This window comes from Chenopodium quinoa, unplaced genomic scaffold (assembly GCF_001683475.1).
Source record: "Chenopodium quinoa cultivar QQ74 unplaced genomic scaffold, ASM168347v1, whole genome shotgun sequence".
Classification (NCBI taxonomy): Eukaryota; Viridiplantae; Streptophyta; class Magnoliopsida; order Caryophyllales; family Amaranthaceae; genus Chenopodium; species Chenopodium quinoa.
In genome coordinates this window covers 3,119,010-3,146,382 of record NW_018744874.1, presented here as the reverse complement: position 1 = coordinate 3,146,382, position 27,373 = coordinate 3,119,010, and the positions used below count along the sequence as shown (strand labels likewise).

The 27,373-nt window shown below is 38.9% G+C and overlaps 1 protein-coding gene, 1 long non-coding RNA gene and 1 pseudogene across 3 annotated transcripts in view; 1 reads left to right on the top strand and 2 right to left on the bottom strand.

The window, feature by feature from the left end:
• LOC110705230 overlaps positions 1–27,373 on the top strand; it is a 44,584-nt gene that overhangs the window by 1,200 nt on the left and 16,011 nt on the right. The window lies entirely within an intron of this gene.
• Positions 990–3,223, bottom strand: LOC110705229 (annotated as a pseudogene).
• Positions 23,972–27,230, bottom strand: LOC110705231. Its single transcript, XR_002508055.1, has 3 exons — positions 26,750–27,230; positions 25,269–25,356; positions 23,972–24,239 (listed from the first exon to the last, which is right to left on the bottom strand). It is a non-coding gene; the product is annotated as an uncharacterized LOC110705231 (long non-coding RNA).

Sequence of the window (27,373 nt, the reverse complement as noted above, 5' to 3'; positions counted from 1 at the left end):
TAGGCCTAAAGTCTTCACCATCATTAGATTGTTCACCTTTGAAACCAAGGTCAGAGTAGTGCAATTCATTTTCTCATTCATTCTGCTAGTGTTGAAGAGGTTTGGTTTATTTTGTTTGAATCCATTTAAATTCATTTTGATTGAAAATGCTTTGTTTGACTCCATCACATTTTCGCTTGATTGCATTTGCATTGTTTGAATCCGTTTCACTTGTACTTTATTCCATTTGCTTTGTTTGAACTCATTTAACTTCCTTTTAATTGAAGGTGTATGTTTTTTTTTTTTTTTTTTTTTAATTTTTTTTTTTTTTTTTGTGTAATTCTATTTGGTTTGAGGAATCCGTCTCACTTCTATTCGATTCCAATTGCTGTGTTTGGACCCGTTTCATTTCTACTATTTGATTCCATTTGCTTTTTTTTTCTTTCCTTGTTGGTAAATAAAGGATTATATTAAGTACCAAAATGTCATTATACAACCTAAGAACTTTGGAGGTTCCAAGTAAGGACCCTCTAAAGGAAGGGTCCTATGCATGCTCAAATATATAAAACTCAACCTTCTAGATCTACATTGCCTTCTCTTCTTCAAATGGCTATGTTATCTGAAATTTTCAGTGAGTTACAGGTGAACACTAAGGAGTGAGGACCGAGAGCCACAGAGAAGTATTGTGTGCCTCAAGAAACAGTTTTGAGTGAGACACAAAGGTCGTTACCGTGTTTTCTTTTTCTTTCTTTTTTTCTTTTTTTTCGTGTGGGCAGTAATTGTCCTCTAATACATGATTTAGTTTTTAATACAAATAAAAGCTTTTGTTAAGTCATTAGTGTATGCAATAGATAAACTTCCTAACATATCCCAGCATCCCTCTGTGGATTTCTGTAAGCACGTACTGTGGTTCTATTACTGTAACAGTTTGGTAAAGTGATGTATTATCTTTATTTTGGCTGTGTTATTGAAGTATCACAATGCATTCCTGTTTGTATCCACTGTCGATATTATCTAGAATTTGGTTGTGCTCTTGGTCCATTCATACAAGTTTCACAAAGAATTTCAAATGTGGAAAGTAACCTCCTCAGGCCTCCCTCATAGCAAATCTTTACAAGCATTTATATCAGATCTCACTAATCTAATACGAGTATAAGTTACATTTTGTACTGGTTCAAAAATCTTCCAAAATAATTACACTCTGATGAACCTAGTTTGTGCTTCCCGGCCCATAGTGCTTGAATGTGATTTTATAAAATGAAGGTCGGATTAAGAAGCTGATCAATTTTAAGTGTCTTCCTTCAATCAAGGGGACTGATTTCTCATTCTCAATATTTTGCACTCTTAAGCATTGCTTTCCTCCTCCGCCTGAAATTAAAAGAAGTTGAAGCGCGCGCTGATACGTCTTGGCCCTAGAGAGCCAACAGATCTCCGGAATTTTCCTTGTCTAGCCGGTGTCAAGCTATAATCCCGATCTTTCATTTTCTGCAGCTCCTCTGTCGCCAATTCAGCCTCATTCTCTGCCTTTTTCATCCTACGTACCCTCCTCTTCCTTCAGCTTCAGTTCTTCGATATTCCTCTCTGCTACAACAGTTTTCACCTTCATTCTTTCTCATCAGCCATCCATGCTTCTGCCCATGCATTTGCTGCTGCTGTCACTTTCTTGTCTGTAAGTTCTCTAGCTTTGGCTGCACATCCCGTTAAATATTCATACTCAAATTTCGATATCTTGATGGTAGAATTTTTCTTGGAAGCCTTTTCTCTTACTACAGTTTCTGCCAGAGCATTTGCTTCTCTTAATTTAAGTGCTTCAAGCTCTTCTATCACAGCTTCTAGCCTCTTTTCATTTTCATTTGTTTCTGACTTAATTTTCTGAATCTCAGCCCTGATGTTGTTTGTCAGTTGTCCCTCCTCTTTCCTCGCCTCCTCCTTTTCTTTCTCTAACTTCTCTAAAGTAACCGAGAAACTTGGTAACATCAATTTCGCCTCGTCCTCAGATGTTCTGGCACCCTCTAACATGTCTTTGGCTTTAATAAGCTTCAACTTCAGCTTCTTTATACACAGCTCATTTTCTAGCTCCCATTTTCTCAATCTTTCTCTTCTCACTCGTAGTGTTTATCAGTTCATTCCTGATAACATCCACACTTCCCATAAGTTCTATTTCACCTTCCTTGATAACCTCCAACTCCTTTGCTCCCTCCAAATCTTTTCTGACCGAATGCAACCCCAATTTCTTCTTCATCCTTGGGGCTTCTATAAATCTTATTATCAATCTCCTTGATCAAATTCAGCTCATACTGCAATGCCTCGACATCTCTATTAGTAAGTTGTAACAACTTTTTTTATATCTTCCATTTTCTCAACCTCATTTCTCAAAGCACTGATCTTCTTCCTGCTTTCTTCAATCAGGAATGAATATCTTTCTGTTTCTTCTTTCCTCTGAGCCTCGATTTCTGCAAGTTCTTTCCTGGCCTGAATCTGAGCCAGCTCAACCAGCACCTCCTCTTCGTTAGCTTCTTCAATCTCGCCCGGCCCCTCATTCTCTCAAACACTACGCATATAAGACTTCAGTCTCAAGTAAGCACAATCTGCTTCTTTCTCCGCCATGAACTTCTCCCTGACTGCACACTTGATCTCAAGCTTAACCTTGCTGTGTTCGCGCTTCAAAACTTCAACTTCCCTCGCCACCTGTTCATACTGACCATTCTCTTCTTGCACAAGCTTTCCTCAACCCGTACTCCCTTCTTATACTCTCTAGCTCTCAGTTTTGATTCTTCTATCCTCAAGTTGAGCTCCCTAACTAGTTTCTTAGCATTCAGAAGTTCAAACTCAACTTCGGATATTTCTGACTTACTGTTATCCTGTTCGCTTTGATTTGGCTAATCCTACTCGTTGCAACATGAAGCTCTGGAGCCTTTGAAGTTTTCTGCAGCGAAATTCATCACCAACATAGTGGTAAATACAATGAGTTATTTTTACTTTATATATATAATGCTTAAAATGTGGTGATCCTGGATCGGTTCTCATAACCCCTTCTGGACGCTCATTTGCACCAAAACAAAATAAGTTAGTACAATGCTTAAAATGTGAAATAATATACCTCAAAGTTTGATGATGCATCATATTGAGGCTTCTTAATTACTTGTACTTGATTAGCCCTTCCTCCATACATGTCAATGGCTGCTTTGACTGCCCCAACTTTTCTACCATTTTGGAACTCTCTCTTATCCATTTCAACTATAAAATGAATAATCTGTATTCGGTGACATAAACCCATCATCTGAATATCAATATATTCCACAAAATCTCAAATTTTTTTGGCTCATATTCCACCAAATTTGTGTTGCAGAGAAAAGCCACAAAATTTGTTTAGTAGAAGATAAAAATTTGAGGAACCAAAAGATTAGAGGACAAATTATTTGGTTGTTATTGTAACAAGTACAGTAGTGCCAAATGCCAGCAATTTAAACATTTTTTTCCATGAGAACTTTATTTATTTTGACATTTTTATTGTAGTGGGATGTATATGAGGCTATGAGCTCTCCTTTTCAATGCTTTTAAAGATTTTGGTATTTGGTGGTAATATAGAATTGATTAAACAACTTAGGGCTCGTTTACTTCAACTTCAGTTCAGTTCAGTTCAGTTCAGTTCTAATCAGTTCAGTTTAGTTATTTTGCTAATTAATTTGTAAAATATTTCAGTTCAATACAGTTCAGTTCAGTTCTCAGCTGAAATAAACAGGCCCTTAATCTAGTTTGTGACTCTGTGTCCACTCACATGGTTGTGGCTGCGGTAAAGCGAGCTTCTGATGTCATTATTATAGTATATTTATCACCCCTTTTTGTGTATTATCATTTCTTAGAGAAGACAAAGGATAACTTTCCAAGTCTTCTCTTAATTTTACTCTGTATATGTTTTTCCTGACATTAATATCTAGTTTGATTAAACTACTTAAACGATTTTAAATATTATTGCAAATTAGTAAAAGGTTGAAGTATAGAATACATGTATATTTATTGCAATGTTTATTTTAGCATATTCATTGTATACAATAGTAAAGATATGCTCTTTTTTTAATATTATTTTAGTAAATATTATTTATGTTAATATATATTTGATATGAATATATTGTTTATTTATAAATTTATATTGTGAGATAATCTAAGATTTAATTGCTTTATTTAGAAGCTATTAATTAGGCAAGAATAGAAATCAAATAAAGAGAGACACGTGACAAGGTGTGGAGTGAGTGGTCTCTGTTTTAGTATAGATAATGATGATTTTATTAATACAAATGATAATCTTATATTAAATGATTTAATTAAATATTATATATTAAATATTATTAAAAGTTAGAGTGTATATCAAACTTTTAATTAAAATTGCTTGTATATCAAACTTTTGATTCATGAAAGGGATTCTTTTGTTAAGTTAGAGTGGTCCTTTGCTATGTTATTACGGGGAAGTATCAATCCAAAACATCAGTTGGGACAAGCCGGTCAAGCGCGTGGCAAAAGCAGTAATAAACAGCAACTTCGAGGGCAAAACCAACATTTTCTGAGCAAAAAGTAGACAAAATTTGAATGGTTGTCCACGTGAATTTAATTGTTGTCCACGTGAATGGATGAATTACATTACTTGAATGGAGAAATACATTACATTATTTAAATGGTAAAATACAATACTTGGAATAAAACGACGCACGTTGTCCTCAAACTTCAGCAAAATTACGTAATTTGACACGGGCTGGACGTTATTGTCCCAACCCCTGTTTTAGATCTATCATGACCCATGTTATTACACCCCCATTGCTTTCTTTTTAGGTGAGTTTGATTTATATTAGCTATGTTAGTTGGAATAGCTCATTACACCTCACAAGCTTTTGTCAAATTACCTGATTATGTTGTCATGTAAGCTAAGCCTGAGGTCTCAAGGACAGGTCAGTTTTTGTGATTTGATTAACTAATGTGTGGATTAGGCCGCTGTTTACTTATAGGATCACCTTTGACGACCATATTAACACAACTTGTTATTAGTTTATTCTCTTTAATTGAAGGTGGGAAAAGTCACTTTTTTTTTTTTTTTTTTGAAGGGAGGTGGTTAAAGTCTCTAAGTTAGTATATATTTAGTTTATCACTTATCAAATATTTACCCATCCTCTTAAGTGGATTCCAGCCTATATATATTGCTATATCACTTGTCAAAATTGGTATTAATATTTGCTAGTTGTTCCTGTTGGATTCGGTGATGATGCTGCGGGCATAGTCAGTCTACTGAGCTGCTACCAAAGTACTTGGACCTTGAATGTCTGCACAGAATAAACGTGAACTACCCTCGGAGGTGTATCCGAGGAAAACCTCTCCGATGATAAAGTCAGATGTTTGTCTAAGAGATGAGTTATGTTAATGTATAAATGCGGTTGTATTAGGGGAAGCGGGTAGATGTATTTGAGGTTTCTGATATTTGAGAGAGAGTAAGTTATATTGTGTGTTGAGAGTGTTCTTTTTATGTGTGTGTAGCTGCCTTTTTTTGAGGGATTCATTAGATATATATAGGCCATAGTAGGCGCAAGTGGGCTTAGTGGTTGTAAGGCAAGTGGGCTTAGTGGGTGCTAAGCACATGGGCTTTAATGGATGTATTTGCTTTTAGGGGAGTTACTGGTTTTGCCGTGCATATATTTACCTGGTTCAAGCCAGGTGAGATCTGACTTGGTTGGCCGCTGTTGGTGGGGTCTGAGTTGTGTGACCGCGATCATTAGGCCGGTTGATGATGACATTATTCTGGTACAACTGGTCCCCCCCCCCCCGGAGGCGCCTAGAGGAGGAGGTAGTCCGGAACAGGCAGCTGTGATAATCCGAACATAGTTGTCGTCATCCTGAAATGAAGCGGGTGAAAGATTGCACTCCCCTAAAAGGAGGTGGGTGAAAAATTACACCCCCTAAAATGCGGTGGGTGAAAAATTACACCCCCCTAAAATGTGGTGGGTGAAAAATTACACCCCCTTAGAATAAGGCGGGTGAAAAATTACACCCCACTAAAATGTGGCGGGTGAAAAATAACACCCCCCTAAAATGTGGTGGGTGAAAAATTACACCCCCTTAGAATAAGGCGGGTGAAAAATTACACCCCACTAAAATGTGGCGGGTGAAAAATTACACCCCACTAGGATGCGGCGGGTGAAAAATTACACCCCACTAAAATGTGGCGGGTGAAAAATTACACCCCCTAGGATGAGGCAGGTGAAAAATTACAGCCCCCTAAAATGAGGCTGGTGAAAAAATACACCCCCCTAAAATGTGGTGGGTGAAAAATTACACCCCCTTAGAATAAGGCGGGTGAAAAATTACACCCCCCTAGGATGAGGCGGGTGAAAAATTACACCCCACTAAAATGTGGCGGGTGAAAATTACACCCCCTTAGGATGAGGCGGGTGAAAAATTACACCCCCTTAAAATGAGGCGGATGAAAAAATACACCCACCCAAAACAGAGAATTGGTAACGTCTGCGGCTGAACGATGGTAGCAGATATGCTACGTGGTCGAAAATGAAGGAACTTTGGAACTCGAAAAAGCAAAAGGTAATGATGGCGTTTTGACTTTATGCGACCATTAATTTATTACTTTTGTTCGGGTTTTTTTTTTTTCTTTTTTTTGTTTAGCCACGTGTGATGAACGTGGGGGCGATGGGGGACACGTGTCTGTGTTTGAGGGGAAGATCAAACGGTTTTGGAGAGTATAAATACGCAAAACTCATAATGGCAAAGGTTCGTTTACACATTTGAAAAAAATTTCAAAAAATTTGAAAAACGAAGATTTGAGAGGAGTTGGTGAAAATGTTGTTGCTGAAAAAAGAGGGGGAAGTGGTAGCTGCGATAAATCTGCGAAGAAGTTAAACAACTTTTCAGACTTATTTATGTGTTTTTAATTGAAAATTCGTTTGTAGAATTACTGCACATTTGCTTAGTGTGTGGGTGGGAAAAAATGGTTGGGAGTCAGAAAACGAAGGAGGGGAGTTCGTCGTCATTTAGCATGTCAGACGATGATGATATACTAGATGTGTCGCCGATACGGAAAGTTGTGCCGGAAAGTGTAAATGTGGGAAGGGCTGGTACATCTGGTAGGGCAGGACCGCCGCCAATGGAATACCAAAAATTGTATCATAAATACGAAAGAAAGGTGTTGAAAGATTTGGATGAGGGGGCGAAAAGGAGGACGATAGATGAAACTTGGAGGAAAATGGCATTGGATGTGGCAATGGTGTCGGTGGCGGAGGGGTTGTATGGTATGGGAGAAATGGCAAACACCGAATATCGGCTCCATTTACCGGAATCCGGGGCAAAGATAACCGAACCACTGGAATCAACGATCCCGATGTTCAAGGATCAGTTGGAAATGGGTGTGAGGTTCCCGTTGCATCCCTTTTTAGCGGATGTATTAGTGTACTATAATATCAGTTTAATACAGTTAACACCGTTTGCGATAAGGCGGCTGTTAGGATTTGTGTGGATGTGTGAGTTTTATGACCACCAGCCTAATATGCAATTGTTTAGGGCTGTGTTTAAATTAAAGAGGGTAGTTGGGAATGCGCCGAGAGGTTGGTGGACTTTGGACTGGCAAAATGGGCGGGTGACATGCTTCCCAACTAGTCCGACTATAAAGGACTGGCAGAGCAAGTGGTTTTGGGTGAGAGTGCCATTGTTGAAGGCACATAAATTCTCCTACCGGACACCGCATCATTGGACCGAGGTTAGGAATAACACCGAGAAGGTGTTAAAGAAGTCTGAGTTGAGTGCTACTAACTAGAAGATGTTTGAAAGGTTTGCTGCTGATAAGTCAAAGGAAACAAGAAAGATAATTTATGAGGCTTTTGGGCCGAGTAAGTATCGGCGGGATGTCCTACCCGGGTACTGGCTGCCTCACTATGAGCAAATAAGAAAGGAGTTGTATCTGGCAGCCGGAGGTCTGAGCCGTGTGCATACAAAAGGTTAGTGATCCGGCTGCCAGTCAGCTGGGAAGGGAAAATCGTTGGATTGGTTTTGTCATTATCCGTTATTGCATGTGTATAGTTTGACGTTTTATGCGTTTGTCTGTCATGTTCTCTTTCTTTTTCTTGTTATTGTGTTTATTGCTAAATTTAGCCGGCAAATGTTGTACAGAGGAGGCGCAAGAAAAGATAATATACCTCTAGCTCGGTCTATATAAGGCAAACAAATCTCTGGTTGACCCATTCCCACCAGAGCCGGAAGATAGAGAGCCGACGTTGGAAAAGCAGGCCAAACAGCTAAAGAATCCGACAACTGGGAAGACAGGTATGGGTGTAAAGAAAATACCAAATTATGCGGAATTGGCGGCTAGGGTGTCGACCAAGAAAGCACTAGCTAAGAAGAAAAAGGACACTGCAGCGGCTCCGGTGAAAGAAAAGGAAGTTGCGGGCCCTAAGCTAGCTGCCAAAGTCGATGATGAGGGTTTTGACTTAGAGGAGATTAACCTGGCCAAAGGCCTGTTCGCGTCAGAGGTCCTTGATCGGAAGAGGGAGAGGGAACAGGGTGGGCCTGTCTTTAGAGAACCAGCGGTTAAGCAGGCAAAGGTTCACGTGGAAGGGAAAGGGAAGGGGAAGCTGCCGGACCAACCGCTAGTGCAGGAGTACTACAACGTTGAACCGGAAACGGATCAATTGTTGTCACAATATGTGCCATCAATGCCACAGCCAGTAGCAGCACACTCAACCGGTTTCACAGGTACGCTTGGCTGATGTTTAATTTGAATCTGTTTAGGTAGTGTGAATGGTCTTGTTGTGTTTTTTTTTTTTTTTTTTTTTTTTTTTTTTTTATATCCATGAATATGATATATGCTAATGGAGTACATGTTATTCTTGACATAGGGTTATCTGACTGGTTGAACCCTGCTGGTTCAAGTAATGGGGTAGAGCATTCCTCTCACCCCATTGGGACTAAGTCACAAGTTGCGGTTGATGAACCGCGGGCTATGGCTAACGAGTCTCATGCCATGGCTGACAAGCCAAAATCTCCGGTTGTTGAGCAGCCGACTGTGATTATAGACGATGATGGAGAGGAAGATGAAGGTGAGGAGGAGACAAAAAGGGAGAGGCTGAAGCAGGATGCCCGGTTGGAACAGGCTGAGAGAGAGAAAAGGGAAAAGAGATAGAGAGAAGATGCAGAGGAGGAAGAAAGGCGGGAAGTGTTGAGAAGGGGATCAGCTACGGAGATTGCACAGTATCTGCTGACAGACTTTACCCGGAAGATCTCTAGGCGGCCTTCACTGTTTGAGGCAGCCAATTTAGAGATATGGTTGCAGCAGGTACTATCAATGGACCTGCCAAAGTGCCAATTTGCGGAGGATCCTACACGCTGGTTGGAATTCTCCTTCACCATGGTAAGTGTTAAGATGTCTGCTTGGGTTTTTTATTATGAGCTAGGGTAGTGTAGCGGCTAAGGTGTTTGTGCAATGTTTTACCTAAAGAGTTGCGTTGTGTATTGCAGCATGCTTATATGGATGAAATGGGTGGTTATTCGGCGGCCATGATGATGGGTATGCTGGCCAGCGCTCATTCAGAAAATAACAAGCTGCAAGATCAACTGCGGCTGGAGAAGGGGAATTACCTTGCTGATGAGAGAGAAATTGATGCAGCTGATGATGAAAATATGGCCCATTCTTCTACTGCTGGCACTATTGTGACCGCAACTGGTGTAGGAGATGGCCTATCTGCTGATGAGAAGGTAGAGGCAGGTGATGAAGAGGACCAGGAAGGGGTAGCATAGGAAGGCGGGTGGGAATCTGGGGTTGAGTCAGAAGGATCTTCCTGATGGCTTAACATGTTTTTACACCGCTGATTTTATTGCTGACTTAGTGCCTCACTTGTAGTTTTGATTTCTATTGTATTTTTATGTATGTTTTTGGCCTGATATTTGGCAATCAATTGTGAGGATTTTGGGAGTCTTTTAAATTGATTTCTCGGGTGGCCACCGAAGTTGTAATCTTTTAACATTTAATGTTTTAAACAAGTTTTTTAATGATAAGTATCTGTCTGTTTCTCCCTTGTACCATTTGGCTTTAATGTTTTGTTTGTCTAGTACTTGTTACTTTCATTTGTTTGTTTTTTTTTAGTGAATAATGTTTGTGTGTCAGCTAGTCGTAGTTAGCCGTCGCTGCGTTACTATACTGACTGTCAGATGGTACAAACAGTTTTATGCTGCTTTGTCCTGCTGAGTTATGCCAACTAGACTGTAGCTAGGTTGGCTGCCAAAGCCGTTGTCTCAATGGATTTGTGCGATGTAAAAGAAAAGACTGTTTCTTTTATTTGGCAATGAGCACATAACCAGCAGATGCACCTGCTGGAGATGACTAGATTTAGGAATTTTATTTAAGAGAAATAAAACCATGTCTCATTTATATATATGAGAACTTGCGGATAAAAAACATCCGATTCTTGAGTTACATAGAATCTAGTCCTAAACAAAGTACCTTTTGAGGACATCTGAGTTCCAGTGATGCGGGAGCAGTTTTCCATTCATATCTTGCAAGAGGAAGGTGCCCGGTAGTTTAGCTTGAGCTATTTGGTATGGTCCTTCCCAATTGGCACTGAGCTTCCCATGAATATTTCCCTTCTGTACTGCAGCCGCATTTCGTAGGACTAGGTCTCCTACTTTAAGGGACCGGATTCTAACCTTGTAGTTGTAAGAATTTCTCATTTTCTGCTGGTAGGCGAATATTTTTAGTTGGGAAGATGCTCTGGTTTCATCTAGTAAGTCTAAGTTCTCTAACAGCTTCTGACTGTTGGATTGTGGATCATAGTACTGGACTCGTAGACTCTGTTCACCTACTTCAACAGGTAATACTGCATCTGAGCCATATACCAAATGAAAAGGGGTTTGTCCTGTTGCCTCTTTTTCTGTTGTTCTTAATGACTAAAGGACCCCAAGTAGCTCCTCCACCCACCTAGCCTTTTCTGCTTCTAACTTAGTTTTGAGGCCGTTGAGGATAACCTTGTTAGCGGCTTCGGCCTGGCCGTTACTTTGTGGGTGGCTGACCGCTGAGTAGGCAAATTTTATCTGGAAATTCTCGAGCCATTTCCGTAACGGGTTATTATCAAATTGTTTTCCATGGTCAAAGACTAAGCATTGGGGGATTCCGAAGCGAGTTATGATGTTTTGCCACAGGAATTTTCTGACCGCTTGCTCGGTAATACTTGAGACAGCTTCTGCTTCGACCCATTTGCTGAAGTAATCAACCGCGACAATCAGGTACTTCTTAACTGCTACCGCTCTGGGAAATGGTCCTAGTATGTCGCATCCCCATTGTGCAAAAGGTAGCGGGCTTACTACTGGTAATAGATCTTGCGATGGTTGATGGATAACTGGTGCGAACTTTTGGCATTTGTCACATTTGCGCACCTTTTCTTGTGCATCCGCTATCATCGTTGGCCAGTAATATCCGATGCGGAGAGCTTTGTGAGCCAGCGTTCTCCCGGCAATGTGGTGCCCGCATATACCCAAATGGATTTCTCTTAAAACATAATCGGCCTCGTCGGGTCTGATACATTTCAAGAGTGGTGTGGAGAATGATCTGCGATATAGTTGTTTGTCTATCAGGCAGAATTTGTTTGCCTTTGTTTTGATTTTCCTTGCTGCCCGCTTGTCATTAGGTAAGGTACCTGTTTCTTTATACTTCAAGATGTCGTCCATCCAAGAAGGTTCCTGGTCCAACTGGAGTAGACTATTTGACTGTGTTTCGATGCTGCGGTTGGATGCGGTTTCGAAAAAGAAGGAGTGGCCAAGGGCGGGTGAACGTGACGCGGCAAAAGTTGCTAACGCATCAGCATGAGTGTTTTCTTCTCTTGGTATCAACTGTATCTGTACCTTCTGTATTTTGGATATGAGATCCTTTGCTTGCTCCAGATATTGAATTATTAAATCCCCCTTGGCTTCAAATTCCCCGCTAATCTACTTGGCCGCTAGTTTGGAATCTGTTTGTAGGATGATATTTTGAGCCTTGAAGAGGACAGCAAGACGTAAAGCGGCTATGATTGCTTCGTACTCTGACTCGTTGTTGGTGGCAGCAAACTGAAATTTAAGCGCACATTGTATGTCTAGCTTGTCGGGTGTGGTGATGACTATTCCTGCCCCGCAACCGTTGACATTGGCTGCTCCATCTGTCATGATATGCCATGGTTCTCCAACTTGTTCTAATACTTCCGGGCATGAGCATTCGGACAAGAAGTCTGCTAGATCCTGGGCTTTTATAGTTGGGCGAGGTTGGAACTTGATTCCGAAACTGGTTAGCTCTAATGCCCACTGAATTATCCATCCTGATTTATCAAGTTTTTCCATGGCTTTTTCTAAGGGTAGGTTGGTGAGGATAACGACTTGATTTGCATCAAAATAGGGGCGCGGTTTTCTGGCCGCTATTATGATGGCGTATGCAGTTTTTTCGATAGTCGGATATCTTGTCTCCGCATCATTCAGGGTATGACTGACGAAGTATATCGGCCGGTGTTGCCCTGCTTCCTCCTTGACTAGGACAACACCCAAAGCAGACGGGTTGATTGATATATACAGATACAAAATATCTTCTTCTATGGGCCTAGTCAAGGTTGGAAGTGAGGATAGGTGTGTTTTGAGTTTTTGGAAAGCTTCTTGCTTCTCAACTTCCCATATGAAGGTTTTATTACCCTTAAGTACTTTGAAAAATGGGAGGGCTTTTTCCGCGCACCGCGATATGAAACGTGATAGGGCCGCCATACGGCCGGTTAACCTTTGGACATCCCGAATGCATGTGGGCTCCGGCAGATTTATGGCTGCTTGAACTTTATCCGGGTTAGTGTCTATACCCCGTTCACTAACCATAAAACCCAAAAACTTTCCTGCTGCAACTCCGAATACACATTTCTTTGGGTTGAGCTTCATGTTGTACTTTTGCAGACTTGCAAAAGTCTCTTGTAGATCAGTTATATGGTCCTGTTCTTTGATGCTTTTGACAATAGAGTCATCTAGATAGACTTCCAGGTTGCAGCCTTTTTGTGACTGGAAAACATTGTCGACCAGGCGCTGGTAAGTAGCACCGGCATTCTTCCAACCGAAAGGCATCATTTTGTAGTTATAAACACCATTGTTAGTGATAAATGTCGTTTTCTTTTTATCCGACTCGTGCATAAACACTTGATGGTAGCCGGAGAAGGCGTCAAGGAAGCTAAGCATTGCATGCCCGCTGGTGGAGTCCACTAGTTCGTCTATCCTGGGCAATGGATAACAATCTTTGGGACATGCTTTGTTAAGATTGGTGAAGTCAACGCACATTCTCTAACCGCCATTATTTTTGCGTACCATCACTACATTGGCTAACCACTCTGGGTATCTACACGGTTCTATGAATCCAGCGGTTAATAGTTTATCCACTTCCTCTTGTATTGCCCTGTTTTTCTCAAAGGAAAAAGACCGTCGTCTCTGTTGTATTGGTTTTATGGCTGGGTCTATACTCAAGTGGTGTGATATGACCGACGGCGGTATACCGGGCATTTCATCTGCTGAGTAGGCAAAGACGTCAGAGTGAATCGACCGCCATTGTTCGTGCATCAGGCTCAGGTAGGTTTTCTGGCTTTACAGTGTTGTGGGATCGTTTTTCTCCTACCTTGGGTTGTTTTAGTGAGGTCAGGTTACAGCTCCTGGCTACTTGCTGGTTCCCTTGTAACTGTCCCACTATCTTCTCATTAGTGATGAACAGGAATGTGAGATGGAGTGTGGAAGCTACTCCTTCCATGTCATTCATGAATGGCCGTCCCATGATAACATTGTATGGGCTGGGTACGTCTATTACTAAAAATTCTATCATTTGAGTTCTTGAAGACGCGTGTCGCCCGATAGTCACTAGTAAAGGTATTTTTCCTGCCGGTATCACAACTTGTCCGGTGAATCCAGTAACCGGGGATGACAACTAGTTAAGTATTCATCTCCGATACTTAGCTGATCGAAAGTACTTTTGAAGAGGACATTTACGGAGCTACCACTGTCTATGAGCACTCTATGAACCGCTCGGTTAGCTATGTCGATAGTTACAACGAGGGGGTCATTGTGCGGGTATGTAACTCCGGCACAATCCTTTTTGGTGAAGGTGAGGTCTGGAATACTTAGGGAATATTCTTTTGGATCTACATATCGGTTGTAGTTCACCTAATCGGTCAACTGTCGCAGCTTGTTTTAGTTGTTGCTAAGGGTGGATGTTGATCCGTATATCACGAATATATCAGGTCCTGACTGGACACGATTGTTTGTGGGTCCGAGTCTATTATCCTGTCTAGCTGGCTGCTCCTGGTCCAGGTCCTAAGAGTGTGGGTTGCGCTCTAACAGGTGGTAATGGGGGTCTGCCTTGTTGGTTATTTCTCCCCGCGTTGCTATTATTCCTATAAGAATTCACCCATGACTTATATTGCGTAAAGTGGCCATTCCGGATGAGGTCTTCGATATTATTCTTCAACTGATTGCACTCCTCTGTTGAGTGACCTCGGCATTCGTGGAAGTCACAATACTTGTCCGAATTCTTCCCGACCATTTCTTGTCTGGGGGGTCTCCTCCACCTTGAGTCGTTTCTGTTCATTATAAATATATTCCGACGGGATGTGATAAGTAAGTAAGTAAATAGGTCGCGAACTATCTCCTCCTAATCAAACAATATTTATAAACACTTTACTACCCTAATACAAGTATAGGGGCAAGCAAAGGATCGAACCACAAGGACTAAGTGTCAATGATTTAAGTCGATTAAACAACTAGGCCGGATATGAGGTTTGGAAAGAAGATAAAGTAACACAAGTAAGACAATATAAAATCAAGCGATAAAAGCAATAGGGATAGGGGAATCGAGGCATATTGATGAGTTCAAACAACCAAAAGTGCATTAATTATCAATAGCTTAATAGGGAGAAATTAACACATTTAACTCACTTCCGCACAATCAAACATGCTAATTAACTCGACTAGATTAATTCACTCCCGCGCAACTAAATTAGCCTAAACATGGATGAATTTATACCCTCAATTAACTCACTCCCGCACAGTTAATTAAGAGCATGATAAACATCAAAGGGACAATTAGCTAGATTGACCCTAAGCAATAAAGCCATCATCCATATCCACAAATTAAGCATCAATAACAATCTAAACACAATTAATCAATTAAAAACATCAATATCCCATTCATCCCCTTTCCCTAGATTAAAAACCTAGCCTAATAACATATCAAAATAAAACATGAAATTCCAAAAGAAACTAGCAAAATAAGAAATTAAACTAAGCATTAAGGACAAATAAACAAGAATTAAACAAAGATTAACAACTAATTAACAAGTTAAAAACAAAGATTAAACTAATGAAAGCAAAAGCAATAAATGAAAGCAATAAATAGAGGAGAGAAGGTGAGAAATGCTCATTAATTGATGAATCTTTCTTTCAATTGCTTTTGTCACCAAACAATCTTCAAAAGCTCCAATCTTTCTTTGATTTTTCTCACTTTCTCTCTCTAAAAACTAAGAACCCTAAACTACTCCTAAAACTAAGAGAGAGAGAAAATAAAAGAGAGACTAAACTAATCTAATCTAGGGTAATGAAAGTTGTTAAAAGTTAAGAGAGTATTAACCCCCAAAAGGGGTATTTATATTACAAGCTAATAAAAATAAAGAAAATAAAAGAAAACAAATAAAGAAAATAAAATAACAAATAAAAGAAATAAAAAGAGAATAGAAATAAAATAAAATAAAATAAAAAGAAGTAAAGTAAAATAAAACCCCTCCCCAACAGGCCAACACAAAACAATCAGACCCGATTCCACCCATTTCATTTGGCTGCTCTCATTTCATCATCAACCATCATCACCACCGTTCATCAATTTCAATAGCATTATCACCATCAAGCATCATTATATCGCAGCCGTTAGATTAGTTGAAGCAATCGCGACCGTTGAAGCTCATTAATTCCGTACAAATACCCCCGAAAAATTGGAGCGGCCGCGGCTAGGCATCTCCTCGGCATCTACCGAAACTTGGGCAAGGCTGGAAAACAGATCCCCGCGCCCGCGGCTAAAGAGGTCGCGCCCGCGGTTATCTGGGTTGCTGCAATTGGCGAGGCAACCGCTGCTCTGTTGCTGCCTATTTGTTGCGATTAGTGCGGTTTAGTTGCGGTGGTGGATGCGGGTCACAGGGGTTGTTTTTTGGTGATGCTGTGGTGATTGTGATGGCTGTGATTAACAATTGGTGCAGTTATTGCGGCAGCTGCGTGGATGGTGTGACGGTGGAACAGGGGGTGTGAAATGGTGGTGGCGCTGTGGTGATTTTGGTGTGGGAATGCGTGGCAGGTGGTGGTGAGTTCTGGCTGTTGTTGTGGACGGTGGAGATGTTGTGGGTGGTTGCTGGTTTGCGGCGGTGGGCTGCGCTGCGGCTCGGTGTTTGAGTTCCGGGCTGCTGTTGTAGTTGTTGCGGTGGTGATTGGAGGTGGTCTGGGTGTGGGAATGCGTGAAAGTTGGAGCTGGTGATGTGGTGTGAAGTAGGGGGTGTTTTGGGCAGCGAGTGAAGTGGAGGTTGGAGATGGTGGGTGACGGTGGTAAATGAGTTGGAGGGAATGCAGGGGAGCTGTTGGTGGAGTTTGGTGTGTGGTGGAGGTTAAGGAAAGGTGTGGTGTAGAATAAGCAAGCAGGGAAAGGTGCTGGAGCAGGGGAGTTTAGAGGGAGAAATTGTGAGTTTGATTTGACTCCGAAACTCGGATTTGACTCTAAATTTGAAACGCGAGCTTTGACCCGAGCACTCCTACAAAAACAACAAAACACGAGGGATTGGAACAAGATAAAAATAAAATAAAATGAAAATAAAATAAAACAAGAGGAAAATAATAAAATTAAATGAAATAAAATTAAATTAAGAAAACAAACTTAAAACTAAAAGAAAGTGAATAGTGAGACTATTATTATTAACTAAAACCATTAAACCAAGACTTAAAACATTAGAAAATAAGAAACATAAATAAATTACGGAATTAAACTAAAAACTATTAAAAACTACAAAATTACTCAAATTAAAAGACAAAAGACGAGAGTAAGCAAATAAGTGAAATAAAGACTAAAAAGGGTTAAATTATTGGAAAATAAGCCAGAAAACGACTCAATAAACACCCTAAAATTGACATAAAAGCCACTTATCAGGATGCTGTTAGCGGAGTATATATGGAGAACTTTTGAAAGCTGCTGTCAAGGATGTTAACATTGGGCGATTCTCTCTTCTGTGGTTGCAAGGCTGGCTGGGGATATGCCGCTGGCTCTTTTCTGGGGGCGGCTGGTACGACGTATGGTGGTTGTGCTTTAGCAGGTGGCTTTTGCACTCTATTCTCTTCTACCCGCTCTAGCTCCTCAGCTTGGATGAATTCATCAGCTTTGGTTAACCCTTCGGTTAAGGACTTTATTTTCTTTATATTGAGGTACTTGAGGAAATCACATGGCTGCATCCCACTTTGCAGTGCAAACATGGCCATCTGTTGGGGTAGTTCTGGGATTGTAACAGCCTCTTTATTGAATCTGTCTAGGTAGTCACGTAGAGATTCACCCGGAATTTGACGTACAGAAAACAATTCTACACAAGTCTTTTCCCTTCTGCGGTTGCTGACAAAGTGACTGGTGAACGCAGAGGTCAACTGTTCGAAGCTGTAGATAGATCCGGGCGGTAGGCTTTTGAACCATGCTTGGGCAGGGCCGGTGAGCGTAGTGGGAAAGTATTTGCACCAGGTGGCGTCCGTGTATAGAAAAAGGTACATATGGCCTTTATAAGAATGGACATGGTCAGTGGGATCACCCGCGCCGTCATACTTTAATGTTGGGGGTATCTTTGCCCGCGCTGTCTTTTCCAATAATAGGGGTACCGCAAACGGTGAATTAGTTGGCAAGCGGTACATGGGTTGTTGCTCTATGCCTAGAGGTATGTAGGGCTCAGCCACATCTGATTCGGTTTTTGATGGGGTGGCTGCTACAGCTGGCGGCGGGTGAACTTCGCCGTCCACCTGACCTCTGGCTTTGCTCTGTTGGGTTGAGCGTCCCTGGGTATGTTTTTTTTCGAAAAGAGGACGCCGGATTGGATCATCCTGATTAATAGATTTATGGCTGGCAGATCGCTTTTTGGGTGTATTAGGGGTTCTCTTCGATGTGGTGCCGGATTGTGTAGCAGTTGGTGTGCGGAATGACTGGTCCTCTGATAGCCGTTATGCTCGTCTTATTATGTCATAAGCATGAGCGACTTCAGATGGAGAGGGTTGGTCCGTGACACTTCCAGGTACGGATTCTTGGTTCCAAGCACGTGACGGGTCATACGACTCGTCCGTTCCTTCTTCATTGTTGATCTGAGACATTATTCTTGTGGCAGACGGAGGTACTTTGGCAACTAAAAGATGTGACTTTCTAGAGACCCTCCTTCTAGCGCCAACTGTTCCTGTTGGATTCGGTGATGATGTTGCGGGCGTAGTCAGTCTACTGAGCTGCTACCAAAGTACTTGGACCTTGAATGTCTGCACAGAATAAACGTGAACTACCCTCGGAGGTGTATCCGAGGAAAACCTCTCCGATGATAAAGTCAGATGTTTGTCTAAGAGATGAGTTATGTTAATGTATAAATGCAGTTGTATTAGGGGAAGCGGGTAGATGTATTTGAGGTTTCTGATATTTGAGAGAGAGTAAGTTTTCTTGTGTGTTGAGAGTGTTCTTTTTATGTGTGTGTAGCTGCCTTTTTATGAGGGTTTCATTAGATATATATAGGCCATAGTAGGCGCAAGTGGGCTTAGTGGTTGTAAGGCAAGTGGGCTTAGTGGGTGCTAAGCACATGGGCTTTAATGGTTTTGCTTTTAGGGGAGTTACTGGTTTTGCCGTGCATATATTTACCTGGTTCAAGCCAGGTGATATCTGACTTGGTTGGCCGCGGTTGGTGGGGCCTGAGTTGTGTGACCGCGATCATTAGGCCGGTTGATGACGGCATTATTCTGGTACACTAGTAATATGTGATTTTTGTCCATATCATAAATGGTAAAAAAATCTATATATTTTGCAAATAATAATAACTTGAGTTTGCTCATGTTATTCAAATACCTATGTTTTGCATGCATTATTAAATATAAATTAGAGCTTCGGAAAAGTTTCCACAAATGTCTGAAACGAAAAGGTGTTGGAAACAGGAAATGCGAACCCTCAAAAGAGTTTCCGTGCATCAGAGGGCCATATATAGTCAATGTAAAATGAAAAATTAAGACCATGGATGTGAGTCTTTGATCAATACTTGTTTCTTGAGGAGGGTTGAATAATAGCCTCACATTTAGGAATTGTGACCCTAAATATGGGGTAATACCCCTAAATTTTAATTTATGCTTCCGCAATCATTATACCTTTTGAATATGAAATTTGGGGGTGTTACAAACAATATTTTACTTAAGAGCACTGCTAGTTTCTCACGCCGATAGTCGTGAGTTTTCTGAGCATGCCCCAAAAATTCAACTTTTACTGTTTATATTATCACTATTATCATTATCATTATTGTTAGCACATCATGTTTTAAATCGCTTTCATCACCATATCTCATGTTATAAAGTATTAAAAATTGAATTTCTATTGTTTCACATACAATCATGTAAAAAATTTAATATTTCATGTATTATAATCTTTGATATAAGGATCTTAAAAAATCAATATTGCATTGTGAATAACATAATATAACAACTTTTGTACTAATATTGTTATATATATTGTTTTGCATGGTATTTTAATTAATATGTTGTTGCAAAGACCCTCAAAACAGATTTCTGCCACGAATGTGTGTTGTTGATGATGTCATACCATCACAGTGACCCATCTTCCCCGAATCCACAAGACCATTACATGGAGTCAGGTGCAAAACTAGGCACTTTACATGGAAGTCAATCCGTTCTCAAAACATTAAAGGAGGATTTTATTCTCTCCAATTTTGTTTTGCTACTGTAATCGAGCGGACACCTTGTCACTCAATGATGGGCCTTCCTATGCACCTTGCCACACATGGTGGTGGAAAAAAAAACAAACGGAATCAAATAGAAGTGAAATGGATTCAATCAAACCAAATGCAATCAAATAGAGGTGAAACAAATTCAAACAATGGAAATGGAATCAAAGAGAAGTGAAACAAATTCAAACAAAGAAAATAGAAGTGAAGCGGATTCAAACAAAGCTAATGGAATCAAATATAAGTGAAACAATTTCAAACAAAGCAAATAGAATTAGACAGAAGTGAAATGGATCCAAACAAAGCAAATGGAATCCAATAGAAGTCAAACGAATTCAAACAAAGAAAATGTAATCAAGTAGAAGTGAAACGATTCCATAAAACAAATGGAATCAAATTGAAGTGAAATGGATTCCACAAATCAAATGGAATAAAATTGAAGTGAAATGTATTAGCAAATGGAACCAAATAGAAATGAACAGATTCAAACAAAGCAAATGCAATCAAATAGAGGTGAAACAAATTCAAAGAAAGCAAGTGGAATTAAAGAGAAGTGATACAGATTCCAATATTTAAATGGAATCAAATAGAAGTGAAACGGATTCAAACCAAGCAAATGGAACCTAATAGAATTGATATGAATTCATACAATGGAATAAATAAAATTGAAATTTTTCCAAAAAAAAATAAATGGAAGCAAATAGAAGTGTAACGAATTTAAAAAAATAAAATGGGATCGAATAGAAGTGAAACATATTGAAACAAAGCAAATTGATTCCAATAAAAGTCAAACAAATTCAAACAAAGCAAATATAACCAAATAGAAGTCAAAACCATTCAAACAAAGCAAATGAAATAAATTAAAAGTGAATCTATTTCCACAAAGAAAATTGAATTATATAGATGTGAAACAGATTCAAAAAAGCAAATGGAATCAAATAGAAGTGAAACGGATTCCAACAAAGCAAATGGAATCAAACAGAAGTGAATCTGCCAATTCCACAATGTAAATTGAATCCGATAAAAGTGAAATGGATTTAAATAAAGCAAATCAAACAAAATGAATGGAATCAAATAGAAGTCAAACAGATTCAAATAAAGCATATAGCAAAAAATAGAATTGAAATTGATTCAAATAAACTAAATGGACTTAAGTAGAAGTGAAACAGATTCAAAATAAAGCAAATGGTATCCAATAGAAATGAAACAATTTCCAATAACCAAATGGAATAAATATAGAAGTGAAACGGATTCAAACCAAGCAAATCGAATTAAATAAAAGTAAAATGGATTCAAACAAATCAAATGGAATCAAATATAAGTGAAACGGATTCAAACAAAGCAAATGAAATCAAATAGAAGTGAAAAGGATTTAAACAAAGCAAATGGAATCCAATAGAAGTGAAATTAATTCAAACAAAGTAAATGTGATCAAGTAGAAGAGAAACGGATTCCTCAAAGCAAATGGAATCAAATAAAAGTGAAATAGATTCAATCAAAACAAATGGAATCAAATAGAAGTGAAACTGATTCAAACAAACCAAATGTAATCAAATAGAAGAGAAAAGGGTTCAGACAAAGCAAATGAAATCCAATAGAAGTGAAACGTATTCCAATAACCGAATGGAATCAAATAGAAGCGAAACATATTCAAACAAAGCAAATGGAATGCAATAGAAGTGAAACGAATTCAACAAAGGAAATGGAATCAAATAGAAGTGAAACGGATTCCACAAAGCAAATTGATTTTAAAAAAGTGAGAAACGAATTCAAACAAAGCTAATGGAATCAAATAGAAGTAAAACAAATTCAAACAAACCAAATAGAATCAATTAGAGATGAATTGGATTAAAACAAAGCTAATGAAGTCAAATAGTGAAATGGATTCTAGTAACCATACATGACCTTTTCAAGACTGGCCAAATGGCTAGACAGTGGAATTGTACCTTTATATCACTTATCCCCAAACTTCAAAACCTTATGTATGTTAAACATTATAGATCCAAACAAACTATGGTTCTATTAATTGGCCAAACCTAAAATCAATGTTATATGAACTTGGATTTCCTCATAGATTTGTAACTTGGGTGACGAGTTGTGTGACTACTGTTTCCTATTCAGTGATGATCAATGGCTACCCTACTAAGACTTTCCCAACTAAGAAGTGTAACACCCATGAGATTGGTTTAATAAAATTTGATGAGCTACTCATGCCAACAAGATGCATCTTCCTTTTAGGGAGCTCATATGCTAAGATACTCCGCAGTTAAGCGTGCTTGGTTGGGAGTAGTCTTGGTATGGGTGACCTCATGGGAAGTTTCTTACGGTGCACATGAGTGAGGACAAAATGTGTCGAAAGGACTCGTGTTGGCTTGTGGGATCAGTTATCAACACCCACATGATGTTTATGGATGGCTTATTACTTCTCACAAAAGCTGACAATGCCTCAGTGATAAGTGGCTCAGAGGGCCACTTACATAGTCATTTTCCTACTTAATTAGGGCTCTTTTATGTCCATTTAGTGTCTTCTAAGGTTAGGTTAGGTTAGTTTTCACTCTTTTAGTAGTCTTAGCCTAGGAATTTGGTAGAATTTGGGTGTTTTCAAGTCATAATTGATGTGCTTTATGTGATTCCTATGCTACGACTTGTATTAGTTTGAGCCCCTATAGGTACTTTGGAGGCGAATTAATTACAATCATGCCCTTAATGAATATATGAAATTTGGCCAAAATAGGGTTATAGTGGACGCTCTGAAGGATTAAAGTGTCCTATCACGAAGTGACACTCGGCCCACTGGGCGATGTGCGCATGGAGCGCATAAGGGCCCTTATGCACAAGTGGAATTAGTCTAGAAAGTTCTAGGATGTGTAGGTCTAGACCCTTCGTTTGAGGAGGTTAGCAATGTTATAGAATTTTAGGGTTGTTGTAGTGGTGGCCTATAAATAGGCACCTAGGTTCATTTGTGCAAATAATTAGAGAGAGTACATTTAGAGAGTTCCACATTGTAAACTATTCGTGTGAGTAATGCGAGTATCCTTTTCCCAAATACTTGAGTGTTCTCTTTCAATAACATCCATCTACTTAGAGTGAGGCTAACATAAGGCACTAGGTACAAGTGTGTCTTACCAAGTACGAGATTTCATAGGCACAAGAGTGAAGTGCCAAGGTCAAGTGAAGCCTGACTTGCCTTGCGATGTATTGCGAGGGAAGTGGTGCACGTGATTGACTAGCTTTTTGGAAGTCAAGAGTCGGCACATGACCCCAACACTCCAATATAACCTCCAAAGTACCTGCAAAGGGCTCAAATACACATTATAGCATAGGATTTACATTATAAGCACTGGAAACGACCCAAAAACACCTAATTTTTTGCACCAAATTCCACATACTAACCCAATTCGAACACAAAAGTGAAAAGTAACCTAAAATCACATCAAATGGACATAAAAGAACCTAATTAGGTAGGAAAATGACCCTATAGGTAGGATTGACCTAACCTAACCTGTTCAGAACTGTTAAAACCTGATAGACCCTGATTAGAATTGGTCACTACAACATTTTTGACCTATTGCAACCCCCAATTCCGTTGCATTAGGCGTCAAAATCCGTGGCATTAGGCCTACTGCAACGGCCATGTACCGTGGCATCTGCTGGCGTTGCAGTAGGTCTAATGCAACGGTATATGACACCTAATGCCACGGCGTCTATGATCCGTTGCATTAGCTCAATACCTGATACAACGGCATAAATTATCCGTGGCAATAGATTTCTGACTAATAATTATGATGAAATTGGCACCTAATGCAACGGATGAAGCTAATACAACGATATATGGAGTACGTATCTACTGCAACGGTATTATTATTATTATTATTTTTTGGAATGAAACGGTAATATAATATTATATGAGTAAGTTATATTAGTTGTAAATCACTAATTAGTCACTACAAATCTAAATATACTAACAACAGAAACAAAATATCATTAAATTTATATATAATAATTATAATGCTAAATACGTACATTACAAAATATTACTTGCTTGTTTTCGGTATGACACCCTACTAAACTAAAGTTATATAATTAATTTAATCGTCCAAAATACAAATTCCAACATATATATAAGCTGAAATTTCCAAATCTTCACAGACTTGAACTTAATAGAATATAGGAGTCGCCAACATATTTGCACCATTTTTTAGATGACTAGTCATCTAGTCACTATACTTCATCTCCATTTTGCTCGCCATGCACCTACACGTAAAATAGAATAAAATAATAGAAAAATAATAGAAAAATAATATAACTAAATAATAGAACTGAATCAAGGAAACTCATAAAGCACAACAATTGTAGTATTCAATAACTAACTATTGCTTTTGACAGATTATATAAGAAAGTGATGTGTGATGAATCAACCAAACCGTACAACCACCATTGAAGGTGTACACTATGAGGTAGAAGAATCATGACTTGGAAACAGGGAACCCTCAACAAGCAAACAACAGTCATTAGTACTCCACTAAGGAGGTGAGCAACATGGTAGGAGTTTATATGCCTTCAGAGTTTCGGTGCTAATGTATCCTTTTCAAAGAATACTTGTTTCACATCCCCCTTGTAGTCTGTTTTGGTAAGGAAAATTGTTGTTTTAGGGATTCCAAGTATTCTAGGGTATATCTAACAACTAATTTCCCTTAAGTGACCTTCAGTGATCGATTGACTTTGTATTATTACGGTATAGACTATAGAACACAAACCTAAATCCAAAATCCCAGCTATCAATTGAATCAAATACAAATAACAAACCAAGTTAATTAAATTGCAGAAAAACTAGCCATAACAAAAGCGGAGAGAAATAAATAATTGTAGAAGATTACAGATACAGCAGAAGGAGAAAAGGTAGCACCATGGCACCACTACAGCAGCTGGTCAGGGGTACAGAACAGGGCAACAACAATTGATGAGTTGTGCAACAAGTGAAGACAAAACCAGCCACCAAATCAGTTTGGGGACTTGTGTATATAAATGAAAAAAGGGGGGAAGTGTAAGGCAGACAAAACCAACCAAAAGCATGAACATCAACAACAGCAACATACAATAATAAAAAGCAACAGCAAACAACAAAAGCATCAACCATAAACAGAAAAAAAAAAACAAAAAAGCAACAGTGGTCATCAGAAAAATACATCAACAGCAGCAACATTTCAACAGAAGCTACGGTAGAATCAGGTCAGCAGCATAAACTAAAGCTAGATAGAAGCAACAGAAAATAATTTATGTTACCTGATTAATTGTGGCCCCATATTTAGAAGATTGCCCATTTTGGTCAACGAGAAGATGTGGCGCACTAGATGCTCCTTTGGAGCCATACCTTAGGGTAAGAATTAAGAGGGTTACTTTACTTAATTTTTACAGTAAAAAAATTTAATCAATTCACTAAGAATTAAGAGAGTCACTTTAATCAATTAGAAAGAACGGACAGTAAATCTGCTTTACAACCACCAGGAAGAAAGAGAACTAGTCTAAAAATCAACTTGTGCTACACAATTTGAATTGTAATCATGACTCATGAGTTGTGATACATAAGTGCATTTTCAGACATACATTTCCATGACAAATATATATTTTATTTGAAAATAAAAATATATCATAAATCGTCAACAAATTACCAATATACTCCAACAAACAAAGCTGCTAGAACCAGCAACTGACAGAAACCAAAACAAACACACCATATCTATACATCATCTCATCCAAATAAAAATATATCATAAATCGTAATGAGAAGACAAAAAGCTCGGTTGGAAATCAATTCTCATCCAAACCCAAATTACTTGAGCAAACAAAAAAATTCACGAATTCAAAACAAATTCACAAGGAAACTTGATCAATACGACCAAGTCTAGTAACATGTTCAAGTCCAATAATGAAAAAGAAAGACACGATGCCTAAAACTGTGTGGCACAGATTGACAAATCAGATCTCAAGATCAAAGAAAAAACCCACATGTAGCAAAAATTATTCATAAGTCTTACATAAGTTTCCATCTTCTTCTTTCCTTACAATAATAAAAGGTAATTTAAAACCAGTCCACAAACCTTATTTCCCCACCCAAATTAATCATGAACAACTTTTCAAATAAACAAACAGCAAGCTCCTCCCTCCACAGCTATTTACTCCGTATAATTTCTTTTGACAGTTTATATTTCTTCCATGAAACAATTTCACCCGATTTTCCAAGATACCAACAACAATATTATTTTTAAATATCAAGCCTAATAGTAGTAAAATAAATGTGACTATTGATAAAAATTGTACCATACTACCAAAAAGAGGAAAAGATAGAATGGAACCACAGATAAGAGAAAAACCATGAGGGGTATAGTGATACAAAAAGACAAACAAGGCATACAAGAGGGGAGAAAATCAATACTGCTAAAAGAAACCCATTAAATTCGAGCAAAAACACCCCAAATTTCGAGCACAATATACACCAGAAAATTACAGCATTTTTTCCCATATAATTCGAGCAAAAACAACTAGAAATTCGACCCAACATAGCCCAACAATGTATAGCATTTTCCCAGTAAAATTCGAGGAAAAAAACCCTGAAATTCGAACTCAAAGAATCAAGTAATTCCATCTTCCATGGCCTCAAATACAAATTCCCAAAAACAGCAGTAAAAACTTCAAATTTAATTTATCAAAATGCAACAACAAAAATTTCAATTAATAAATCTTAGAAACGAAATTTCGTTGTATACCTTGAACTGAAATTCGAGATATTATCCACAAGGAAGGGACATGCAAGATGAAAATGGGATTTCTCCACTAAAATTACACCGCCTGAAGTTCGACCAACCAGCCGTCGCCTGAAGTTCGAGCAACCAGCCACCGCTTGAGTGCCGCCTTTGTCTACTTCCTCAGATTTCTTTGCTTAGTTTTCCTCTCAGAATTTTCAAGAAATTATAAGTAATTTTCCTCTCAGAATTTTTGAGTAATTTATGGCCTCAAAAATGGAGAATTGGGGAAAATTGAGAATTTGAAGTTTTTGAAATTGCTTAATTAAAATTGCTTAATTGATGTAATAGAAATTGATAGTAAGAGAATTGGGGAAAATGTGAATTGGGGAAAATGGAGAATTGGGTAAAATGGTAGTACAAAATGTGAGAAAATGGTAGTACAACCTACAGAGTTCTTTTGCTTTTCTATTTTTTTCCTTCTTTTTTGCCCTTGGAATAGTAACACGTGTAAGGGTTCAAAATATTTGGGCAAAAAAAGTAGAGGGAAGCTGAAATTTTCGGCGCGCCTCCTACTCATAATCACATACCGTTGCATCAGCTTCCCTTTTTGTTGAAATATCTAGGCTAATGCCAAGGTTCGTTAGA